Genomic DNA, 23,549 nt, shown 5'->3' with positions numbered 1-23,549 from the left:
AGACCCTGGATATGGTGGAGGTTGTTCTAAAGAAGTGGGGTGGTAGGAATTCCTAGGGGATCGGGTCATGTAGTATTTTTTTTTTCCCCAGAATCCTCTGCAGTTCTCCAAGTCTGCCCTTGCCCTGGATGATAACTTTCTTCCCTTTCTCTCAAGTCCTTAAAAATCTTCTCAAGGCTCATCTCAAACGTCACCAGCCTTTCCTGATCTTCCCAGTTATAATTAGTTCTATTCATTTTTCCCTGATGCAGTTTTCTTAAACGTTTTGTCTCAGCGTTTGCTTTCCTTATATGTCTCACTTCCCTCCCTAGATTTCGAACAGCTTGAGGCAAAAGATCCTGTCAAAGAAGTTTTATTTTTTAATTTAAAGATGGTGAACTGTTACATATGTAGAAAAGAATCAAATACACGTGTTCTTAGTGAGGCTGAGATTATTAACCATCCTGCAGACTGCTCTGACCCCACATCCTTCCCTCCACCAGAGCTAACGGGAAACAAGGTCAGACTGTCTGTATTCTGCAGCAACTTGCTTTTAAAATTCCGAGGCTTCATTCATACTGATGTTTGTGGCTGTAGTTCATTCATTTTCATTATGAATCTGGTGATGTACAGTGTTCCATTATAAGAAAATACCATGATTTATTGATCAATTCTCCCATTAAGAAACGACTGGGTTAGGGGCTTCCCTGGTGGCGCAGTGGTTGAGAATCTGCCTGCTAATGCAGGGGACACGGGTTCACGCCCTGGTCTGGGAAGATCCCACATGCCGCGGAGCAACTGGGCCCGTGAGCCACAACTACTGAGCCTGCGCGTCTGGAGCCTGTGCTCCGCAACAAGAGAGGCCAAGATAGTGAGAGGCCCGCGCATCGCAATGAAGAGTGGCCCCCGTTTGCCGCAACTAGAGAAAGCCCTAGCACAGAAACAAAGACCCAACATAGCAATCAATCAATCAATAAATAAATCTTTAAAAAAAAAAAAAAAAGAAACGACTGGGTTGTTTCTGGCCTTTTTGCTTTTTCAACAATGCTGCCAGGAACATTCTTTTCCTGTCCCTTGGTGCACATGTGCAAGAGATTCTCTGGGCTTCAGTTGCATGTGTGTATCTAGTTTAAAAATCCTTTCCTACTCTGGGGTTGTAAGAATATTTTTTAAAAGCTCATGGTTTTGCCTCTGACATTTGGTTTCTAACCTACCTGTAATTCATTTTGCGTATGATATAATGTAGGAATCCATTTTCTCCTTTTTCCCCTGTAATGCATAACTACCCCTTTGAATGAATAGCCCCTTTTAACGAATAGTCTATCTCTTCCACATTTATTTGCAGTGTCCCTGGTGTGCAGCACCGATGCAACTGCACAGGTTTTTACCTCTCTTACACTGGGCTGGAGTATAGGTGGAAATAGATGCATTGGCTTATACAGTATCTCATCTGTTTGAAAGGTATACCTTAGTCATCAAAAAAACTGTGGAATAGGGGGCTTGGACTGACGCTTTGAAGGAAGAAAACGTCAGGCTCGGGGCTATCAGTCATCAGTTCAAAGCAAAGCGTGGAAGCAGGGTTTCCTTGGCAGCACTAAACAAATCCTAATTTCTCCTAAAGTTAGAGGGCATACCAAGTTGAGTTCTGAGCTCAGGAACCATTGGTTGAGTAGCAGAGCTTTATGGAAGGTCACATTCTCAGCCCTGATAAGTCTCCTGCCAAAGTCAGGGTTCTGGTAGGAAAGAAGTAGAACCTTAAAGCTTTGCATGGGGCAATCTGGTTATTTGTGTTTATAAACCACCGATACACAAATTCCCCTAAACCGTCTGCAGCCGGGCAAGTGGCCCACTCCCCCTCATAAAGAAAAGGGCTCTTTCCCCCTTATAAGGAATAGCGACCCCTCTCCTCCTGCAGAAGCCTTAAATGAGGCAGAGGCTGGTCAGGATAACGCTTTTCCTCCTCTGCATCTGCCCTTCCCTCCCCTCCAGACCACCAGACCCATTCGAGGTTAAATCCCAGCGTGGCGTGTGCTAAGGCAGGAGAAGGATGTACCCTCAGATCACTGCAGGCCCTGGCTACTCAGTCCTGGCAGGAGCAGGAAGTCTGTATCTGGGAGTGGCTTTTGAGGGTTCAGAATCAAGGTGGATCCGTGCGTGTCTGGATAAGGGAGTGTTTGTCAATATGGAGAGACCCCTGTCAAGTAGCAGGGACCACCTTGGCAGGGGCCCAGGAGTGAGGACTTGGCTGCCTGGCTTCGCTCAGAAAGAGTGATGGGTCATACTCACTGAAGCAGAGATGCTGCTGCCATGGCAACCGTGGAGGAAGGGGTCAAAAGGCCCTGAGAGGTGGGCCTGCTGCAATGATTCGCTATGTAAGATGGGGAAACCACCAGCTGCTGTTGCCCCTTGGGAGCCCCTGAAGGACACCTGTTTACTAAGACAATAAGGGATGTGCTGGCTAGGGGAGCACCGACTTTGCTGGCAAGCTCAGTGGAGGTGGTCTTCCGTACGCGTGGGCTGAAGGGGAGAGATATCGTTCCAGAATTGGGATCCCTAGCATGTAACCCCCAGAAGCCAGGTGCGTGTAATGACCAGAATGGGCTGCAGAGTTTGAATAGCTCTTATCCATAGAGGTCCATAGCAATGGTTCCTAGGATGTGTTGGGCCTCAGACAAGAGAGATGGACAGACTTCAAGGGTATTAGTCAATATATAGAATCAAAGGCCCTCAAAAATAGGTCAGCAGAAGGCTGAGGTCAGTCACCACAATGGAAAGTTAGGGCCCTTGCTTTTTTTCTAAGTAGCTTTTCGACCTAAAACTTATCAACTGAAGGAGAGGCCGGCTCGCCATAAAGGACCCTGAAGCATCATGGAAATTGCATAAAGTAGTGACTTTCCTAGTCCTTCCCCCCAAAATCTACTTTGGTACAAAATACTGAAGAAAGTGGTACAGCCTCACCTTTTTAGGACTATTGGATACAGGGCAGGTTTAGCTGATACTGCCATCCTGAGTAGGGACACTTGGAAATCAGGTGGTAAACGGAGTCTTAGCCCCGGTCCATCTCGTAGTGGGTCCACTAAGTGCACAGACTCACCCAGTGGCGATTTCCTGGATTCCCGGATGTATGATGGGAATGAACATACCCAGTAGTATTAAGGCTGACTCCCTAGGCTGCCTAAAGGTAGGACCAACTCTGGTGCAGTTGATGCTCCAGAAATTCCTCTGGGATCAGACTAAAGCTAGACTGCGGGTAGATCACGTTCTTGCTAGTTTCTTTTCCTGCCATATCCTGCTTCCCTCACTTCCTTTTTCCCGAAAACACTCTCGATACAGTACATGCATCTGAATTCTGTTTCAGGTCTTGCTTTTAAGGGAACTTGACCTAAGCTATGTACTAGCTCAACTGGTTTCCCTTCATTATGCCTTTGCTGTTGTAAATCATTAAACTCTTTCAAATTACCCCATTTGAGTGTGCTTGGATCCTGACAAATTTGCTGAGTTTTTTTTTTTTTTTAATGAATTGTTGGTGAATTTTTTTCAAATGTTTTTACTAAGATCAAATCCTTTTTATAAGATACACATAGTTTTCTCCTTTAATGTATTTAGTGATAAAATATGTGACTGTTTCTAAATTAAGCCATCTGGCTGCATTCCTGGAATGAATTCAGTGATGATCTGTTTTTTAAAATGTGTTCTTGGATTCATTTTGCACATATTTTGTATAAAATTTTTGCATCTGTGTTCAAGATTAATATTTTCTTTCTCATACTCTTTGTATGATTTGATGATGATGAGGTTATATTAATCTCATTGGATTTGTTGGGAAATTTTCCTGATTTTATATATTCTCTTAAGGAATTAGTATATTCAAAATTTTGAATCCTTGAATAATTGGTAAAACTTGCCTGTAAAACTTTGAGGCCTGAATTTTCTTTGTGGGAATATACCCAATTATTGGTTAGTTTTCTTTAAGGTTTCTATGACTAAACAATATATCTACTTTCAACATTAACTTTTTTGTACTCAAGGAATAATTGATAAATGAATGAATTACCTACTTAGGCATGTGTTTAAGGCATTATGCCTAAAAAAAGGAAGTTAATCTATCAACTAACAATAAACAAACTGAAAAGAAAACAATAAAATACTTGGGAATATACTTAACCAAGGAGGAAAATACTTGTATACTGAAAACTACAAAACATTGCTGAAAGAAATTAAATATAACAGTAAATGGAAAGGCAATCCATATTCATGAATCAGAAGATTTAAGATTGTCAGGATGTCAATAGTACCCAAATTGACCTACATATTCACTGCAATCCCTATCAAAGCTCCAATGACATGTTTGCAGAAATAGAAAAATCTACCCTAAAGTTTATGTGAAATCTCAATAGAGTTTTTCCAATTCCCAAATAGGCAAAGCAATCTTAAAAAGAAGATTAAACTTGGGGGCCTCACACTTCCTGATTTCAAATCTTACTACAAAGCTACAGTAATCAAAACTGTGATGCTGGCTTACAGACAGACCTATAGACCAATGGAAATAAACCCTTATATATATGGTCAAATTATTGTTGACAAAGATGCCAAGACCGTTCAATGGGGAAAGGACAGCCTTTTCAACAAATGTTGGGAAAACTGGATATCTACATGCAAAGAATGAAGTTAGACCTTTACCTTATACCATATACAAAAATTAAATACCTAAATGTTAGAGCTAAAACTATAAAACTCTTAGAAGAAAACATAGTGAAAAATCTTCATGGCATTGGATTTGGCAATAATTTCTTTGATATGACACCAAAAGCACAGGCAACAAAGGAAAAAGAATAAATTAACTATAACACAGTTAAAAACTTCTGTGCATCAAAGGACACAATCAATGCAGCGAAAACATAACCCACAGAATAGGAGACAATATTTGTAAATAATTTATATGATAAGAGATTAGTATCCAGATTATATAAAGAACTCCTACAACTCAGCAACAACAAAGCAAACAACCTGGTTAAAAAATGAGCAAAGGACTTGGAGACATTTCTCCAAAGAAGGTATACAAATGGCCAAACAAGCTCATGAAAAGACACTCAGGATCACTCATCATTGCTTAAATGCAAATTCAAACCTCAATGAGAGACCACCTCACACTCATTAGGATGGCTAGTGTATATATATATTAAAAAAAAAAAAAAAACACCCAGGAAATAACAAGTGTTGGTGAGGTTGCAGAGAAACTGGAACACTTGTGCACTGTTGGAAGGAATGTAAAATGGTGCAGCTGCAATGAAAAACAGAACAGTGGTTCCTCTAAAATTAAAAATAGAATTACTGTCTGATCCAGCAATTCCACTTCTGGGTATATACTCAAAAGAATTGCAAGCAGGAACTTGAAGAGATATTTGTACGCCCCTGTACGTAGTAGCATTATTCGCAATAGCCAAATGGTGGAAGCAACCCAAGTGTCCATCAACACATGAATGGCTGAACAAAACGTGGCACATACACACAACGGAATATTGTTCCACCTTAAAAAGGAAAGAAATTCTGATACACGCTACAACATGGATGAACCTTGAGGACATTATGCTAAGTGAAATGAGCCAGTCACAAAAAGAAAAATGCCATGTGATTCCACTTATGGAATCATAAAATTCATAAAAACAGAAAGTAGGATGGTGGTCTCCTGGGGCTGGAGGAATGAAAGAATGAAGAATTACTGCCTAGTGGATAAAGAGTTTCAGTTTTCAAGATGAAAGGGGTCCTGGAGATGGTTGCACAATAATATAAATATACTTAATAACACAACTGTACACTTAAAAATGGTTAAGATGGTACTTTTTAGGTTATGTGTATTTTACCACAATAAAAAGGGAAATAAATGTGTTGGTTTATTGAACGAATCCCCTCAGAGCTGTGATATGATATATCATTGACCTCAAGTTTTCACTTCTCTCTTTATTCATAACTTTTGCCATCTGACTTTAGAGTTCCTCCCAAGCAACAGAGCTTATTTCTGTGTCCCTTGTCAAGCCAGCCTAGATTAGCTGAGCCCCAGAGAATCTGCAGATGCATAAGTGGTTATAAATGATTCCTGTTTAAAACCACTGAGTTTTGGTGTGTTTCTCAGCAATAGCAAGCTAATTTAAGTGTAAACCCACTTCAGATTTTAGAACAATATCTATAATGCCTATGTGCGTTTCAAATAATAATAACACTCACGCTTAACATCAAAACTAACAGAAGAGCATATATGCATTACTCCAAGTTAAGAAATAAACATTACCAAATACCTTTCCTACATTCCTTTCCCAGAGCTAATTATGACCTTGATCACTTCTTTGCCTTTTTCAAAAATAATTTTACCAACTTTTTATGAATCCCTAAACAAGGATATTGCTTAGTTTTGCTTATTTTTTTAATTTTATATAAATCAACTTTTACTGTGTGAACTTGGTTTGGCACAAAATCGTGTTTCTGAGTCTCAACCATATGGAGTAGGGCATGTTTGTCATTCATTTTTCCCCCTCCATTGATAAGTTATTGGTTCTTTCATTGGTTGCCCTTGATGATTTAACATGAATAGTTTACAAAACCCAAAGTTAAGTAATAAATTTTTTTCTTCCCAAGTCAAAGAATCCTGATGCTTTAACAACAGTCTCTTTACTCCCACTTCCCATGCTAATGCTGTCCAATCACTTTGAACTTCACATATTAAACATTATACCTGTTCGTATAGTCTATGCTTGTTTAGATTTCCCACACGGCTTCCCTACCCTTTGTCTACTCACCGAACTTTCTTGTATCTCAGGCCTTCTCTCTGTCATCATATCCTTTTTCTTTTTTTTTTTTAATTAATTAATTTATTTTTATGGCTGTGTTGGGTCTTCGTTTCTGTGCGAGGGCTTCCTCCAGTTGCGGCGAGCGGGGGCCACTCTTCATCGCAGTGCGCGGGGCTCTCACTATCGCAGCCTCTCTTGTTGCGGAGCACAGGCTCCAGATGCGCAGGCTCAGTAGTTGTGGCTCACGGGCCTAGTTGCTCCGCGGCATGTGGGATCTTCCCAGACCAGGGCTCGAACCCGTGTCCCCTGCATTGGCAGGCAGATTCTCAACCACTGTGCCACCAGGGAAGCCCCATATCCTTTTTCTTGAAGCCTGTTTTTTAAGAATTTCTTTTTGAGGATCTGTTACGTTAATCATTCTCAGGTTTTTTTTTTTCTTTTTTGAAAATGTCTCCATTTTTCTCTTTTTCTTAAAAGATAGTTTCTTTCCGGCAATTCTAGGTTGATATTCACTTCCTTGTAGTATTTATATTGTTATTAGTACAGTTTTCTAACTTCCACTTTTGCTGTTGAGAAATAGCTATTCATTTTATTTTCATTCCTCAGCAGATAATCTGTCTTTTCTCTCTCACTTCTTAAAAGATCTTTTAGTTTTTGTAATTTTGAAGTTTACTATAAGGTTTCTATAGGTATGCATTTAAAGGGTACTCTAGGATTTGTTGGACTTATTGAATATACATCAATTCTGGAAATTCTCAGACTTACCTTTTCCAATAGTGCCTCATCCCTACTTCTGTTATATTTGCTTTTAAACCCTGATTAAATGTATGTCGGTCCCTCTCACTCTATGTCACTATGCCTTTCTTTAATATTTTCCTCTTCTCATTTTCTGTCCCTCTAGGGTATGTATATTAGAACTATCTCAGGTTACCAATTTACTCTTCGATTGTGTCTAATATGGTATTCACTCTTCAAATTTTGCTTATAGTAATTATATTTTTTGTTCATTGCCATGCCAAAGTCCTTTTGGAGAGTTCCCTATTGTTTCTTCTTTTTGATCATTCTTGCTTATGGTGTCTTGCTTCCATGTGTGTTTATAATTTTTTTTTAAAATTATTTATTTATTTATTTATTTATTATTATTTTTGGCTGTGTTGGGTCTTCGTTTCTGTGCGAGGGCTTTCTCTAGTTGCGGCGAGCGGGGGCCGCTCTTCATCGCGGTGCGCGGGCCTCTCACTGTCACGGCCTCTCTTGTTGCCGAGCACAGGCTCCAGACGCGCAGGCTCAGTAGTTGTGGCTCACGGGCCTAGTTGCTCTGCGGCATGTGGGATCCTCCCAGACCAGGGCTCGAACCCGTGTCCCCTGCATTGGCAGGCAGATTCTCAACCACTGCGCCACCAGGGAAGCCCTGTTTATAATTTTTTAATGTGAGCCCTTGCTATTTGTCATTTTACTATGGGAATTATTTAAGGCCTCGTTGGTTCGAGTATACTTATTTTCAGGAGGGATTTGCATTTGCTTCTTCCTGGCAGTGAAGACATTGTCAATCATGTCCACTTTAAATCAAAAGTCTCCACTCGTGGCTTTCCAGGCTGTGCAAACCCTGCTGACATGAGGGCTGGTCAGTGGCTAGGAATACTTAGGGAGGATTTAAAAACCTTTTCCCAGAGCCAAAGCAGAAATAGACCTATCCTTTGTTCTATGCTTCCATGAGGTAGAGTTTTTTTCCTCTTACTTCACCCTTTCCTGGGGACCTAGTCTTTTCCTGGGTCCGGGCAATGTGCGTGTGCGTGTGCGTGTGCGTGTGTGTGTGTCTTTAGGTTATAGGGGGTGTTCATTGACTTGACTCCCTTTCAAATGGTGCAGAAGTCTTGTCTCCTGTTTCCCTAAACGAGGCTAAACAGAGGCTAAACCTCCGTGGGTGATAAATGTCTCTGGATCAGCCGCAAAGTCAATGTTGGCTTGTCTCCCTGAATTTGTGCTTCTACTTCATTCTTACGAGAGCTTCGTAAGTTTCTTGCAAGCTCATCCATTCGCTTAAAATACTGAATTTTATCTAACATTTTTAGATTTTGTAGCAGGAGGGTTTCAGGATTCCTGGTCCACCTTCTTCCTAAAAGCAGAACTCTGATTCAGTTTTATAACCTGCTCTCCAATCTCGAATCTATTTCTTTCACCTGGAAGGCACTTACGTGTATGTTGAATGTATGTGAGATTGCTGTGTCATGTGTGAATTCCATCTCTCCCATTAGCCCCTGTTTTGCATTTCTTTTATGTCTGTCCTAGCACCTAGCTTAGTGTTATGCACTTGTTTGGGGCTCATCATAATGCTTGTTGAATGAATATACAAGTACCTTGTCTTATCTCTCTAGTGAGGGAGGTTTTATAAGTGTTCTCGGGAGCCTGTTTTGTATATTAGTTATCTTTACATTAAAAAGCTCCCACTCCATTTACTCAAAATCTCCATTCAAAAATGTTAATCTATTTCCTTCTGTTTTGCCCTCTGTGAATATGGAGAATAGGTGATTGGCAATTTTCTCATTTTAAAAACAGTTAAGGTTTTAAACATTGTAAATCAACTATACTCCAATAAAATTTTTTAAAAAATATAAGTTTTTAAATGACGTTAACATCTCTTTCCTAGAGTAAGCAACGTCATTCCCCCAGTCATGGAGAAATATGCTTCATGGAGTTGGGTGCTGCATGGTTAAGGCTTTAGTCTGACAGTTCTATGTAACTGAATGTGCTCCAGTAGAAATAATACACTTAATAAGGGCATGGAGCTTGCCCACCAGGCATTCTTACTGAAACTCTCTGTGCATCACGGACTCCTGGGCACAGCGTTCCAGGTGACCCGGGCAGAGAGCACAAGCCTCTGAGGCTCTGTGGTCAGCCCTGTACGAGAGCTGCATCCACGTTCTGTGAATCTGTGAGATGAGCAGGCTGGAAGTACCACGGCTCTCCACGGCAACTGCCTGCCTCCCTGCCCGGGATGCTCTTCTCTGAGGCCTCATGCGGCTGGGCGTGCCTGGCCCCCGAGTCCCACACCCAAGGCAAATGGAACTTGGCCAGAGGCTGAGGAAAGACCCAGATCTTCACGCTCCTTCCTGGGGAGGGTTCACTCTGGCCACATATGTACTTTGTGGTCATTCAGGTCATTCATCAGTGGACATTAGAGCAACGCTCGTGGCATTATTTGGGGCCTCTGGTGGCTGTCACGGGGGCAGCAACATGTAAAGGCGTCCCTGGAGGAAACGACGGGCTGTTGACTTTTGCCCGTTCCATCAGGTAACTACTGATCTACGAGCAAGGATGAACTTGGTTCCCTCACAGAGCTCGGCCTTGTCCTTTGTTCAGAGGGGAAGAGGAAACAAGGCACAGGCCCTGCCTTCTGGATAACACCTCTCTAGAGAAGGGTTTCTGAACAGTCGTTCATTCATTTATTCAACAAATAATTTTTTGAGCACCAACTACATGCCGGGTCCTGATGTGGGCATTTGGGATACAGATCGAAATAGACAAAGATCCCTGCCCTGCAGAACATCCTTTCTAGGTGTGCACAAATGCATTTTTTAAAAGTTTTTAAAATTATTTATTTATTTATTTTTGGCCGCGTTGGGTCTCCCTTGCTGTGTGCGGGCTTTCTCTAGTTGCGGCGAACGGGGGGCTACTCTTCGTCGCAGTGCGCGGACTTCTCATTGCGGTGGCTTCTCTTGTTGCGGAGCACGGGCTCTAGGCACGCGGGCTTCACTAGTTGTGGCTCGCGGGCTCAGAAGTTGTGGCTCGCGGGCTCTAGAGCGCAGGCTCAGTAGCTGTGGCGCACGGGCTTAGTTGCTCCGCGGCATGTGGGATCTTCCCAGACCAGGGCTCGAACCCATGTCACCCGCATTGGCAGGCGGATTCTTAACCACTGCGCCACCAGGGAAACCCCACAAATGCATTTTTATTCTCGGAATCTGGTTTTTAAACACCCCAAGGGAGACTGCTGCTTGCGGAAGCTTACCGAACTCTTTTGTAAGACACGGGCTCCTTGCCAGCCTGACTCGGTGGAAAGCATGGTAGGAGCCCCTCATGGGTCTGCACTGATTTTGGAACCTTGAGCGACTCACAGAGCCAGGGCTAGGTGCATAATTTGCAAGGTCCGGTGCGGTATGAAACTGTGGACTTGTTCTAAAAGCGGGAATAAAGCTGTTTCCTTCCCTGCCGCGTCTCGGCCCACCTGCCGTGGTGGTTTGTATTTTCTGTTTAGGGTCTCACCCCCTTAAGCACAGGGACAGCTGGAGGGTGAGTACAGACCCTCGCAGACCCCCAGGGCCCCGCCGTACGACAGGGTGCCTGGCGCGTGCATCCCAGCCTGGCCTTTCCAGGCCTGTGTCCCGGCCTCGGCAGGTGTGGCGGGTGGTGGCAGCCGGGAGCATATGGCCAGAAAATTGGAGGCCAGGAGGCAGCAGGGGTGGGACTGCGGGTGACTCTACCCCCCCCCCCCCGACGTGTCCCGTCCTCCTATCGGACTTCCCTGACAAAACACAAATTCAAAGACCAAACTGGAAAGAATTTTAACAGGTAATTAATGAATCCTCAAGTTCTGAGACCTCGGAGTGTGGAGCCCTGTGTGACTACCTCGGTTGCCCATCAGCGAGGCTGGCCCTGCACAGAGCTATTAACTTGCATGTGAGAAAGGGGTAATAGTGCCTCTCTTCTAGCTCACAGCTCTGTTCTGAGAACCCAGAGAGAAGATAGAGAAAGTATTTTGAAAAAGTGCTGTATGTTATACATATACATATATAACATATTATATATCTAAATAATATAAATATATAGAAGATAGAAAATATATAGACGTAAGGCACTTCATTACTTAAGCCCAGTTTCTTACATCTAAGATATCATGTTGGTTTAACATGATCCACATGTGTAAAGGGCTTCATACCCAGCGGTAAATATTCCATTTCCCGACTCTATGGAAACAGCTTATCCAAGGTGCCATAACAGTCTTGTATAAAGGAGCCACGCGATTGGGCCCGTTGGAGGCCGCAAAGGAGGTAGACTGCAGAAAAGCTCCAAGATCAGCGTTGCCCACGAGCCCCTGTTGAGTCACAGGAAAATTCCATGAAGAGTTTAAAAAATTTTTTTCTTGGCAGTTCACTGGTCTTGGGGGGCTGGAATAATGTAGTGGTTAATTAGGCCTGGATTTGAACCCAGATCTACTGCTACTGGGAACACGACCTAAATAAGCCTCTCCTTTTACCATGCAGTGGGTGTGATCTTAACAGTACCTTCTTCAAAGGCCTCTTGTAGGATGAGACATGCAGGCGGAGGACTCGACACATGGCCAGGCATGCAGTAGGTGCTCAGTAAATGCTAGCAATGATTGTTTTTAGCTTGGGAGTTGTTTAGGCTCATGCAAGAGACTTGAAGAGTAGTAGATAGTTTTGGCTGGATGTTTGTTTGAAGAGTAGCATTCTTAGCGCCCAAAGTAAATTAGAGAGACCAAGTCTGATGGGCCACTAGAGACTCAGGACTTGTCTTCATCAACTTGAAATTCTCCATCCAGGAAAGGTCTGTCGGGAGGAGGAGGAGAAATCACGACAGAAACAATATCTCAAACATCCTATCGTGACCCAACTGAAACTTGACGTTTCCCTATTGTCACGAAATGGCACAAATGACACTGGCAATGTCGCAAATTCTGAACCGTGTACGGTATTATTCTGAATTGAGTTTTGTTTACTCTTTGGTTTGCATACACCCTTCTGATCCCCATCTTTTTTCTTTGACGTCTGCCCATGAAAGTGGACTGTGTAGAAATTTGAGAACCGTGGTTCACAGAGAGCCGTTTCTTGGCCAGCTCACACGTGGAGATCACATTTGGCACCCAGGACTCTCACAGGACTCTCATGCATCTGCTTCAGGATTTCATGTTGCTGATTATAAAATTACCCTCAAAGAAATGGTCACAACAGGTTACCAACAACTAAGGAAAATACTGCACCAAAAAATCCCAGGGCATCTCATTAATTAGTTAAGAATACAGAAAAACCAGTTCCTTGTGTGACTTGACAAATATGTGATGCCATCTAGTGATGAGTTTTCAAAATTCAGGCTCACTGTCGCCCTTCCCAGGTCTCTCTCCAGTGCTGACGCAACCCTGGGAACACTGGGAACCATCTCAGCCAAAGCCATGCAGAGCCTGGGCTGAAGCACAGCACAGACCCAGGAGCCCCTGGGAAGGTCGTGTGCACACTCCTGTCTATGGCCTGACAACATCTTAACCAACCCAGCAAGCGGGTACCTATGATAGCTTTACTTGAAGCCGTCGTTTGTTTTGTGTTTCATATGGTACCCCCAAAATGTACACATCAATTGATCTACATCTGTTCTGAGATGGGTTACATTGTGATTATTGACCCTGGATATCCTAATTCTCCACCAAAAACTCTTTTTGGGAAGCGGTGAGTGAAAAAATATGGGCGAGTGGGAAACCCAAATCCACCTTTATTCCTTCTTTTTTAGTGCAACAAATGGAGAAAAAGAATTAACCCCCAAGGCCCGACCCTGCTCCACACGGTGGTGAAATTTGCCTTCTCCTTGGCTCTTAACGTTTAAGAGGACCCCGTGTGGTTTTGACTCATTTGATTTTTCATTCATTTGTTCAACACATGCATACCACTCCACCAACTCTAGGTGTGTGACGGTGATTGAGATGGACATAATCCTTGCTTTTCTCCGATAAACGCGTATTTTTTTAAAAAAATGGGTGGTGAAATAATGTAGTAGATTGTGATGGGCATTGGAAAAAATGAAGTTGCACAGAATAGAAAAGCATGGCCTTGCACAGGGATGTGAGGAAATAGCAAACGCATAACGGTTAATCCCAGGAAAGTGAGACCAGGAGAAAGTAACAATAAAATAGATTTCCTTTGGCACCGAGAATGGTCTTCTCGCGGGAAGGTGAGAACTCAGATGGGTGAGCAGAGGTCCGTCTCCTCAGCAGGGGGCGAGGAGAGACTTAGGGTTCCACGTAGAGGGAAATCTTTATTCTTGGTCCCATTGGTAAAAACCACCGATTTGGAGCACGTACAGAATAGGGCTGATGTAGAGGTGCACAGAATTTAATCCTTTTTATTTTTAATAAGCTCTTGGAAATCGGACCCACCAAAACCTTGGACTTTTACGTTCTCTATGAAATCTGCTTACGTTTGTTCTATTTGTTTGTACCTGTTCCTCGAAGCCAAATCTCAGGCCTTCTCTTCTCTTGCTGACCCTTGGCCTATGGAATTGTCCCTTTCCCCCAGGAAGTCTACTCCTCATCCCGAACGGTGTGACCTCGTGGAATTCACCCTGACAGGTGTGACATATCATGCATGACACCAGCTAAGGAGGTAACAAACCCTATGGATCCAGAGGATGAGAAGCTCTGTCCTTCTGCATCATTGGGGAATTGTGAAGAAGGAAAAATAAACGGCGCCTTAAGAGACAAGGTTCCTCCGGATCCAGGCCTCTGTGTGTCAGGGCATCTTTGCGGCGCAGGTGCCTACTGGGGCCTGCCCCGAAGCACATGTTCCCCGCAGGTTTATGGAAAGACCACGTGGCCTGACCGCAGGGGATGGGGCTCAGAGTGGGGCAGCCCTGCGTCCGCTGTTCCTGGCTGGCCGACCTTTGGCAGGTGATTCATCTTTCTGCGCCGCAATTGCCTTTTCTATGCAATGAAGATAATAATAAGCTTCGAGCCGGGCTGCAGAGATTAGAAATAATAATGTGAGCACCTGGAACATACCAGATATTCCAACAAGTGGTCTTGGTTGTACTGTGAGGTTTGCAGATTTACATTATCTTCGTCTTACCGTTCGTTGGGAGTAACCGTGAAGATGCAAGTCACATGGCAAGCAAAGAAAGCTTTCACTGAGGTGCAGGTTTTAAACGGGAGGGCAGTGGGGCGGGGGGGTCTCTGACCACAGATCTATGTGCTCTGAGCCTCAAGACACGCCTAGGAAGAAGGGAATGTTATTTTATGGTGGGACGCAGCACCCGAGGCAGAAAGACGCTGGCTCACAAGCCCGCTGTCCCTCCACCCGTAAGTACAGCTGGTATCGACCCAGGCAACCTGGCTACAGGCCCACCGTGCATTCAGCAGGCCGATGAGTTGAAAAGGTGTGTTTCCTTGACAAAAATGGCCATCCAGTGTGATTAATGTTACTTAAAATTTAAATTACAGTTAGCGAGTGGATTGAAGACCTGCAAAGGAAACAGGACCCTGGAAGAAATGTGATGCTTGAAAAGCACGTCGTCTGCCCAAGAGCTATTTCTGTTGTCCTCAGTTTGGGGGTCCGTGGGCCTCGGGAAGGGCAAAGGTCTACTGTATAATTAGCGTGGAAGATTCTATTTACATGTAGTGTCTCCCAAAGGGCTTCCTCCCCTTACCAAGCCCTTCTACAGCTGTAGTTTGAAAAGCGTCTAACAACTTCGACAGACCGTTGCCTGCTCTAAGAAGTGAGGGCCAGAGACAGCGCTCCGAAAAGGCTGCTGGAATGACAACCAGTTAACTTTCCCACACACAAAAGACACAGGAGACTTTGGAGTTCGGCCCTTCCGTTCTGGCAGCAGTCTCTTCTCAGAAAATTCCTCGAAGTGCTGTACTGTTGAGACCCTCTGTGTCTAAATGGACATCTGCATTTCCTGCCTGGCTTCACATTTCAGGTCTGGGGAATGATTCTGCTCAACTCCCAGACTTGCCCTTCCAATACTACAAGTTACCAGCGTTATTTGAGCAATTATTTAGTGTTAACCGGCAGACAGCTCCCATCTCCCTCCGGGAGGCCGGTTTTCTGCTCCACTTGCCGGCAGGGAACTAAAGCAGGGAGCAGTTCTGAATGTACCCGGGGTCCCCAGCTAGAGACGGTGGGGTCAGGCTTTGAGCCCAGGCGGCATTACTCCAGGGTCCATGCTGTGTGCATCCTGCACCGAGTAGGCGCTCAGCTCTGATTTGGGGCACAGATTGTCATCAGCAAACATGAGCTGACGACTCAGCGTGACTGGCACTGGAGAGAACAAGTTGTGATTCCCGCCTGTGTCAACACAGTGACGTCTTGCTGGACGCTCTCTACTTACTTACAGCCATCAAATGGAGGTAGGTGTTCTCAATCCCATTTTTCAGATGAGTAACTGAAACTCAGAGAGGTTAAGTCACCTGCCCAAGGCCACACAGCTGGTTAATGATGAATTTTGGTTGTAAACCCAACTGTTACTGACTCCCCAGTCTCAGGTTTTTTCCACTATGGTGTGCTACCAATTTATAGGAGATGACAATGACGGACAAGCCCAGACTTTGGTGGGAAATTTCTCCTTTAACCTTCAAGGACTATCAGAATTCTCCCTAAAAGGTCATTTGAAATTCATAGTACTGATACATCTGTCCTGAATACAAAGACGTTTGTCCGGTATTTTTAACTTTCATACCCCTGGTATTGGTGAGGTCTGCCTGCATTTTCAAGACTGTTTGAGAAGAGTATCCAGGACAAACTGGTTTGAAAAATTTCTCAGCTTACTTTGAGTGGCAGGCTTGCTCCAGTGGATTTGTTGTGTTAAGGGTTTTTCACATTAGAGATTTTTGATATCGCCTGCTGCGGGTCACGGTAGATGATGCGGAACAGGTTGCTGGCTCAAGATGCAGAGAAAGGACAGCTTTGGTTTGAGGAATCTTTGGCCAGGCACCTACACAAAGGGGGCAATAAAGCAAACACTATATAAAAATGTTAAATTATCTGCATCACAAAAGTTAAACTATAGAATGAAATGAAGTGAGACTCTCCTTCCTCTTTTGACCAGACTTGTTCTTTCCAGAAGAAATTATTGTTGATAGTTTCTTGGATGTGGTTTCAGAAATTTAAGTAGATTTTAAAAAGTGAATTTTGGATTGAACATCCTGTTTTGTTGGTTTAGGAAAAAGTTCCTTTATGCGAAAGTAAGAGCTTGTACATTCTGACAAAGCGTTTTATCCATAGCTTCCAAAACCCTCTAGAACGAGTTTTTCTTTTGGTATTTACTTTACAATTCCCCACCCTCACCTCCACCCCTTCTTACTTTGATGTCTGCATAAATTTGTTTCTGAGTTTTATTGTGGGCATAGAGAGAGTGTCCAAACATCTACCTTGGATTGGGTGGAAGGGGAAAAATCTCAGAAAACTCTTCCAAAGGATGATCATACTTAAATAGATAGAGGGGAAGGACTTATGGCCTGTTCATAAGATTGGAAAAAAGTTGGCCAGGATTTAATGCTAAATATTCTCTCAACTATCAAGCATCAAAAAAAAATGAAAATAATGCAAATTTGGATCAGAGATTAGATACTGTGTATAAATGGAAGCAGTGGCTGTTCAGAGACAGTTCTCCAGGGTTTCTGTGTTTCTCTCTAGCTTGTCTGCAGAGGCACTAACTGCTTTTCCTTTGTACTGTCTATTCAGGGACATTTACATAGTACAAGGAGCTGAAGATTGAGTGGTGTCCCCTGGAGCAAAGGCCAGGTTTATTTACTCTCCGGTATAATAAGATAATGTCTTCTTCTGGGGCAAAGGGCAGGGAGGTTTACTGCCCATTATGAAGGATTTGGGTTCCCCAAGCTCAGCATTCCTCTCCTGTAACGCAACTCAGGTGCCTGCAGGCATCACCTGGGCCTCTTTCCATCGCCCTGTAGGAACTAGGGCTCGGAGAAGGGGCCCACATGACACTCTGACTACTCCATTACCGTCAGTAATAAAGTCCTTTGCTCCTGACCCAGGAGTAGCCTGTCTCTTGTATCCTTGAAAGTGTGTCAGGCTAAACTGTTAGCTTGCAAAGAGGGCAAAATCTCAGATCCTTCATAGTTCCGGGCTACAGTAGATAGGATAACAAGAAACATCTGTAATTCAGCTACTTGGTGGTTAAAATGACATATTCTTGGGCTTCCCTGGTGGCGCAGTGGTTGAGAATCTGCCTGCCAATGCGGGGGACACGGGTTCGGGCCCTGGTCTGGGATGATCCCACATGCCGCGGAGCAACTAGGCCCGTGAGCCACAACTACTGAGCCTGCGCGTCTGTAGCTTGTGCTCCGCAACAAGAGAGGCCGCGACAGTGAGAGGCCCGCGCACCGCGATGAAGAGTGGCCCCCGCTCACCGCAACTAGAGAAAGCTCTCGCACAGAAACGAAGACCCAACACAGACAAAAATAAATTAAAAAAAAAAAAAAAAAAAAAAGACATATTCTTCTGATGGCCAAAAAGTCCAAGTCACGGAGAGGTACGATGAGATAAGGGAGATAAATGCTCAAGTAATAAACCTTCAAAAGTTAGTGTCATCTGTGAAACTGGAAAATCCAAGTACACTTACTAGAAGGTCAGGTCTTTGGGCTGCCAGTCTGTTGGGTGCCTTGGCTGAACCCTCGCTGGGAGGACGGGAGACTTCAGAGTCCTGGACACCATTAGGGGGATGACCATAGGGTGGGTATTAACAGTTTGAAATAGAGGACAGGTAATCGTCACTGTGGTATGTGAAATTCAGATCAAAGTAAGGCAAATTGTCATTCATTAAACTGATATTCACTTCTTAAACACATTTATGATCTTAAAAATTTATTGAGGACCCAGAAAGCTCTTGTTTGCGGTGGTTTCATCTATTGATATTTATGGTATTAGAAGCCAAACCTGAGAAATTTAAACGTATTTATTTATTAATTTACTTGGAATAATAGTAATAAAACAATTACATGTTGGCATAAATATTTTTTTGTGAAAATAACTATTTTCCAAAAACCAAAAAAATTTCTGCAAAAAGTGGCCTTATCTTATGATTTTGAAAATCGCTTTAAGGTTTTGGCTTCATAGAACACTTTTAGATTCTTGTACCTGCTTCTTCATTCAATCTGTGTGGAATCATAAGTCGTGTAACCTCTGGAAACAAAATCACCAAGAGATAAGAATGAGAGAATAATGGTGATAAAGGCAAACAATATACTCATATTTGTGTGAAAATAGCTTTGACCTGGAGGACTCTCTAAAAGGATCTTGAGGACACCCAAGGGTCGCTAGACCATACTTCGGGAATGAACGATGTAGATATAACATGGTTACAAAATAAAACAAGTATAGCAACATCAAAAACATACAAATCACTAGTTTAGGAAATCGTGTTGCATTGATTTTATGGTATGAATAACACAAGTTTAACTTCTGGTTTTCCTAGTAGAAGTTTCTGAAAGGTGCCCTTGATCTATTTCCTTTTGTTAAAACCATGAAACCAATGGATTTTCAGTAGAGAGGTCCGTCGGCATGCCATCAGATGCTTGGGGAACCATTAGCGTTTATACTTGAGAGAATTTCATTCATGACTCTAGCAATGTAGAATTTTTATAATATTTTAAAATAATACCCGTTCTTCCTTAAGGGCTTAGAGATTAATGCCTCATTTAGCATGATGGAGAGTATATGATGTTTGAATACAGGCACATAACATTTGGGCAACTTTAGGCAGATTACGTAGCCTCTCTGACCCTCAGTTTCTTCTTCGGTAACATGGAGTAATTGTGAAACCCAGGCTGTGAGGATTTATATACTCAAAGGCCATAGTCTGATGCCTGGCATCCAGGAAGCACAGGTAGGATTCCCAATTCTGACTTCAGTTGGGGTTGAATTTACAGTCATCACAATGTGCGCCCAGCTTCTGCTAAAACACACTCCCCAACAGAAATGCTTCATTCTCCAGGCAGCCACTTGCATTTCTGAGAGTTCTAATGGTTAGAAAATTCAGGAAGCTACAACTTCCCTTCTGCATTTCACGTGGGTCCCTGCTCCTCAAATGTTGGAATAAGTCTAAGATCCCACCTAAGCCTTCTCTTCAGATTAAACACTGCCGCAGCTTTCCGCTGTCCCTTGTGTGAATGTTCCAAACCCTGCCCTGCTGCTCATTTTCTTTGGCTGCAAAGAGGTTCCAGTTCTGGACGTCACAGAATCCGTTCAGGCCCAAACCACAAACCAGATATGCTTTTCTTTTCCTTTCCCTCCTTTTGGTGTGTTTGCGGGGTTAGTTCATCCTTGTGTTACGCCACAGGCATTGCAATGTTCTTGTTTGCTTGTTACTTAACCACGCAGAGTATCAGTCACTGAAGGTGCCTGTTGCCAACTGAGCAAACAGCCCGGGACAGAAAGCAACGCTTCCTCAACTCTCTGCAGTGCCGTGTTTCTCCACCACTTCAGTGTCACCTTGGACAGACTTCTAGGTTCAGCCTGATGAGTAAAATAGAACTGTGTTGGCTTGAGAATCGCCTGGGCTCATCACAAGCTGGTGAGTCACCGCCCCCTAAGCTAACATCAATGCTCACTTAGAGGGGCCTTGGGTCCAGCCATGGCCTTTGTCCCAGCCTGTGGTCAGAATGCTGACACTTTCCCTGTTGCTGTCTTTTCACAATCCCCTGACTCTTATGTCCCAAAGGTCGGAAGGTTGAGAGTTGTTACTCACCCCCAGCGCATTCCCATTTCTGACCCAAAGAGCTACGGGAACTTCCCGTTTCAAGTTCTCCTGAGCATTTTGAAATTTCAAACTAAAGAGAGAGAGAGAGACGCACGGACAGTTTCAGGCACAACGTCCTCTCCAGCAACAAAAAATCCCAGGAGTTTCACTAGGGCTGCCACTGCCTTTTCACTCTTCCAGCTGGAACTCAGAACGAAACTCTTTGCAGCCCCAGCTGGGAATTGCATTTTCTGTCTACGTTGGGGGCCTTTCGCGGACTCTTTGGGAAAATACGTTACATCCTCAAGCCCCTGTTTGGGGGTTTTACAAAGCTTCATGAGCCTGTGCTCTTTTCTGAGTTTGTTGCCAGCTCTGCATGGGCAGGAAGCAGGGTGTCCCAGCTCCTGGGCTAGAGAGTTTAATTTACCAGAAGTTAATGACGTGTGGCCTGGAGCAAGCCTGCTTTTACCAGCGTGGATGTTTGGGAAACTCACCAATCTCCTCTCTGTTCCTTCTGTGGAAAAGAATCCTAACTGTCTCCTCCTGCTTTTGGAAGTGAGCCCACCCACCTGGAATATTCTTCTTCTATCCAGACCTGTGGCTATAGAGGAGCAGTAGACTGACGGTTGGTCACACTTCTGAGACAGACAGGCAGATGCACTTGATCCTTTGACAGGGACCAGGAACCCACTTTAGGGGTCCGCAGGCTTTTCATGGTTGGGAGCTTGGGAGGGACCAGCGGGATGTTGACAGCTGGACACCCTGCCTTGAGCTGCCCAGCTTCAGATGCCCCTGGACCTCAGATGTGATTGAGTCTCCACTGAGCAACAAGTCACCTCACCGTGGTGTCAGCCTGGGGACCCGACCTGGCGATGGAGTGCTCTCGCCATCATACATGTCCAGGTTGGAGGCTGGGGTTCCCCCGCCTGGAACAAGGAACTATCCCTTAGAAAGTATCGAAGCATTACCTACTTCTTTCTTTTAAAATATATGTTTCACTTAATTGTGTGCCTTTATTTCTCTTACTTCAAAATAATACATATTTACGCTAGATTAAAAAAAATACTTGAAAGCAGAAAGAAGGCAAATGCCATCCCAAGTTCAGGCAGAACTACTACTACTAATTTGATAGCTCTTTCCAGATCTCTAGATCTAGATATATATTCATTATTTCATTTATCAGAAATATTTGTAGGGTATAGAATAGTGAGGGAAGCATAGCTCTTGCTGACAAGAAACAAGGGATTAACAGGGGAACCAGGTAATAAATAAGTGGGCAAACACCTAATTATAAAATGCCGAGCTTGATGAAGGAACACGGTGTTTAACAGAAAATAACAGCAGGTGTCATGACAGGAAAGACCTTCCTGAATGGTCAGGGCAGGTGTCACCAAGGAGGGACATTTATGCAGGAACTGGGGAGGATTAGAACAGAAGGAGCCAGCAGCCTCCAGGAAGGGAGGCCAAGACAGGCCCAAAGGCCTCAAGACATGGAGAACTTGGTGGCTTCTGGAAACTGAAAGAAGTCAGTGTGGCCGAAGTTTCTTAGGCTGTGAGGAAGGGACAGGAAATGGAGCTGGGGTGGTGAGTAGACTCTGGACACCTTGCGGCTTTGTAGGACTAGAGCCTAGATTTTCAAATGATAACGTATTTTAAATTTTGCATCCTCTATACTGTCATTCCTTGGTATCCGAAGGGGACTGGTTCCAGGACCCCCATGGATACCCACATCTGTGTAGGCTCAAGTCCCTTGTGTAAAATAGCATAGTATTTGCATATAACCTGTGCACATCCTACTGTATACTTTAAATCATCTCTAGATGACTTATACTACCTGATACGATGCAAATGCTATGTAAATAAATAGTTGCTAGTGCATGGAAAATTCACGTTTTGCTTTTTTGGAAATTTCTGGAATTTTCATTTTCAAATACTTTTGATCTGTGGTTGGTTGAACTCATGGATAAGAAGGGCCGACTGTAATCACTCACACACACAGACACACAGACACACACACATACATCTATTACGTTAATGGGATCACACTAAACACAGTTTGTTCTTTAATCCTCTTTAAAAGCAAATTCTTTATGTGGTTACACATTTTTTGGGGGGTTACATGATATTCCCATGACAAAGTAAGACAAAATAGTACAGGTCTTGAGTATATGAGAGAAAGAATTTCTCCAAATTTGCAGGCCCCAGATCTACATTTTGTGGTGTGGGGTGTGTGTGTGTGTGTGTGTGTGTGTGTAGTGGTGGGTGTAGGGTCATTTAAATGCCCCAAGGGGCCCAGGCCATGTCAATTTTTTGAAACCTGTGGCATATTAAGAAATTAAACTTGACTTTTAGCACCCAGATTGTGGTCTCTGACTAGTTTCCCACTAAAAGGAATAAGAGCTCTTTGCAGAAATGACTGAATCCAGTTCTGGGATAGGAACTCCACAGGATGAGTTGGGGACATCTTGTCTTAACCAAAGGAAGGAATTTATCAAAACCACCAAGACTGGACTTATTATGGTGATCATTTCACAATATTTACAAGTATCGAATCATGATGTTTGTACACCTGAAACGAATATAATGTTACATGTTGATTACTTCTCAATTGAAAAAAGTAAACACTAAGGTCCTGTCAAAAAGACCCAGGAGAAAACTTGAAAAGTTTCCTTCTAGCCAAATACCAGACCATTTGAACATCTATAAGAATAACTACATTCAAATTTATGAGTCCATAGTGATACTAAAAAAAAAACCTTCATTCATTACCATTGGAGGAGGCTAGGGGCTAACTCACAGGGAAAGAATTAAACATCTGTCTTGTACCTCTGGTTAATCAAATAGTTGATGAGGGGAAGTTTCTCTTGGTAGAAATATTCCAAAAGTGATATCAGAATTAGAATATCATCATTTTGCAAATCCTTAGTGACCTAATGTATCCAGGCACTGGTCATCAATAGCAGGTCATGTCACAAGAGAGACCGCCAGACTGCCTTCTGATGGAAGAACTTTTATGAAGTAGTTTTGTCACCTAAGTGAACTTGAATCTCCTCAAAATCTCAACAATAAATCTAAGAGCATGTCCACGGGAAACTCAGAGGACAGAGCGACATGTCAAACCGCGTCACGGGCGTGCGGTATGTGAAATCGTGTTGTGTGGATCCGAACTCGATTTCTTTACATTGCTGAGCAGTACGTACTCCATTGTCCGGAGGTCCTTCTGTTTGTCTGTTCGTTCTCCCGTTGGAGGGCACCTGGGTTGTTTCCGGTTTCTCTGTACCATGACTAATGTTGTTATAAGCATTCATGTAC

The sequence above is a fragment of the Balaenoptera musculus genome, chromosome 2 (genome assembly GCF_009873245.2).
Source record: "Balaenoptera musculus isolate JJ_BM4_2016_0621 chromosome 2, mBalMus1.pri.v3, whole genome shotgun sequence".
NCBI classification, from domain to species: Eukaryota; Metazoa; Chordata; class Mammalia; order Artiodactyla; family Balaenopteridae; genus Balaenoptera; species Balaenoptera musculus.
This window is presented reverse-complemented; position numbering follows the sequence as displayed.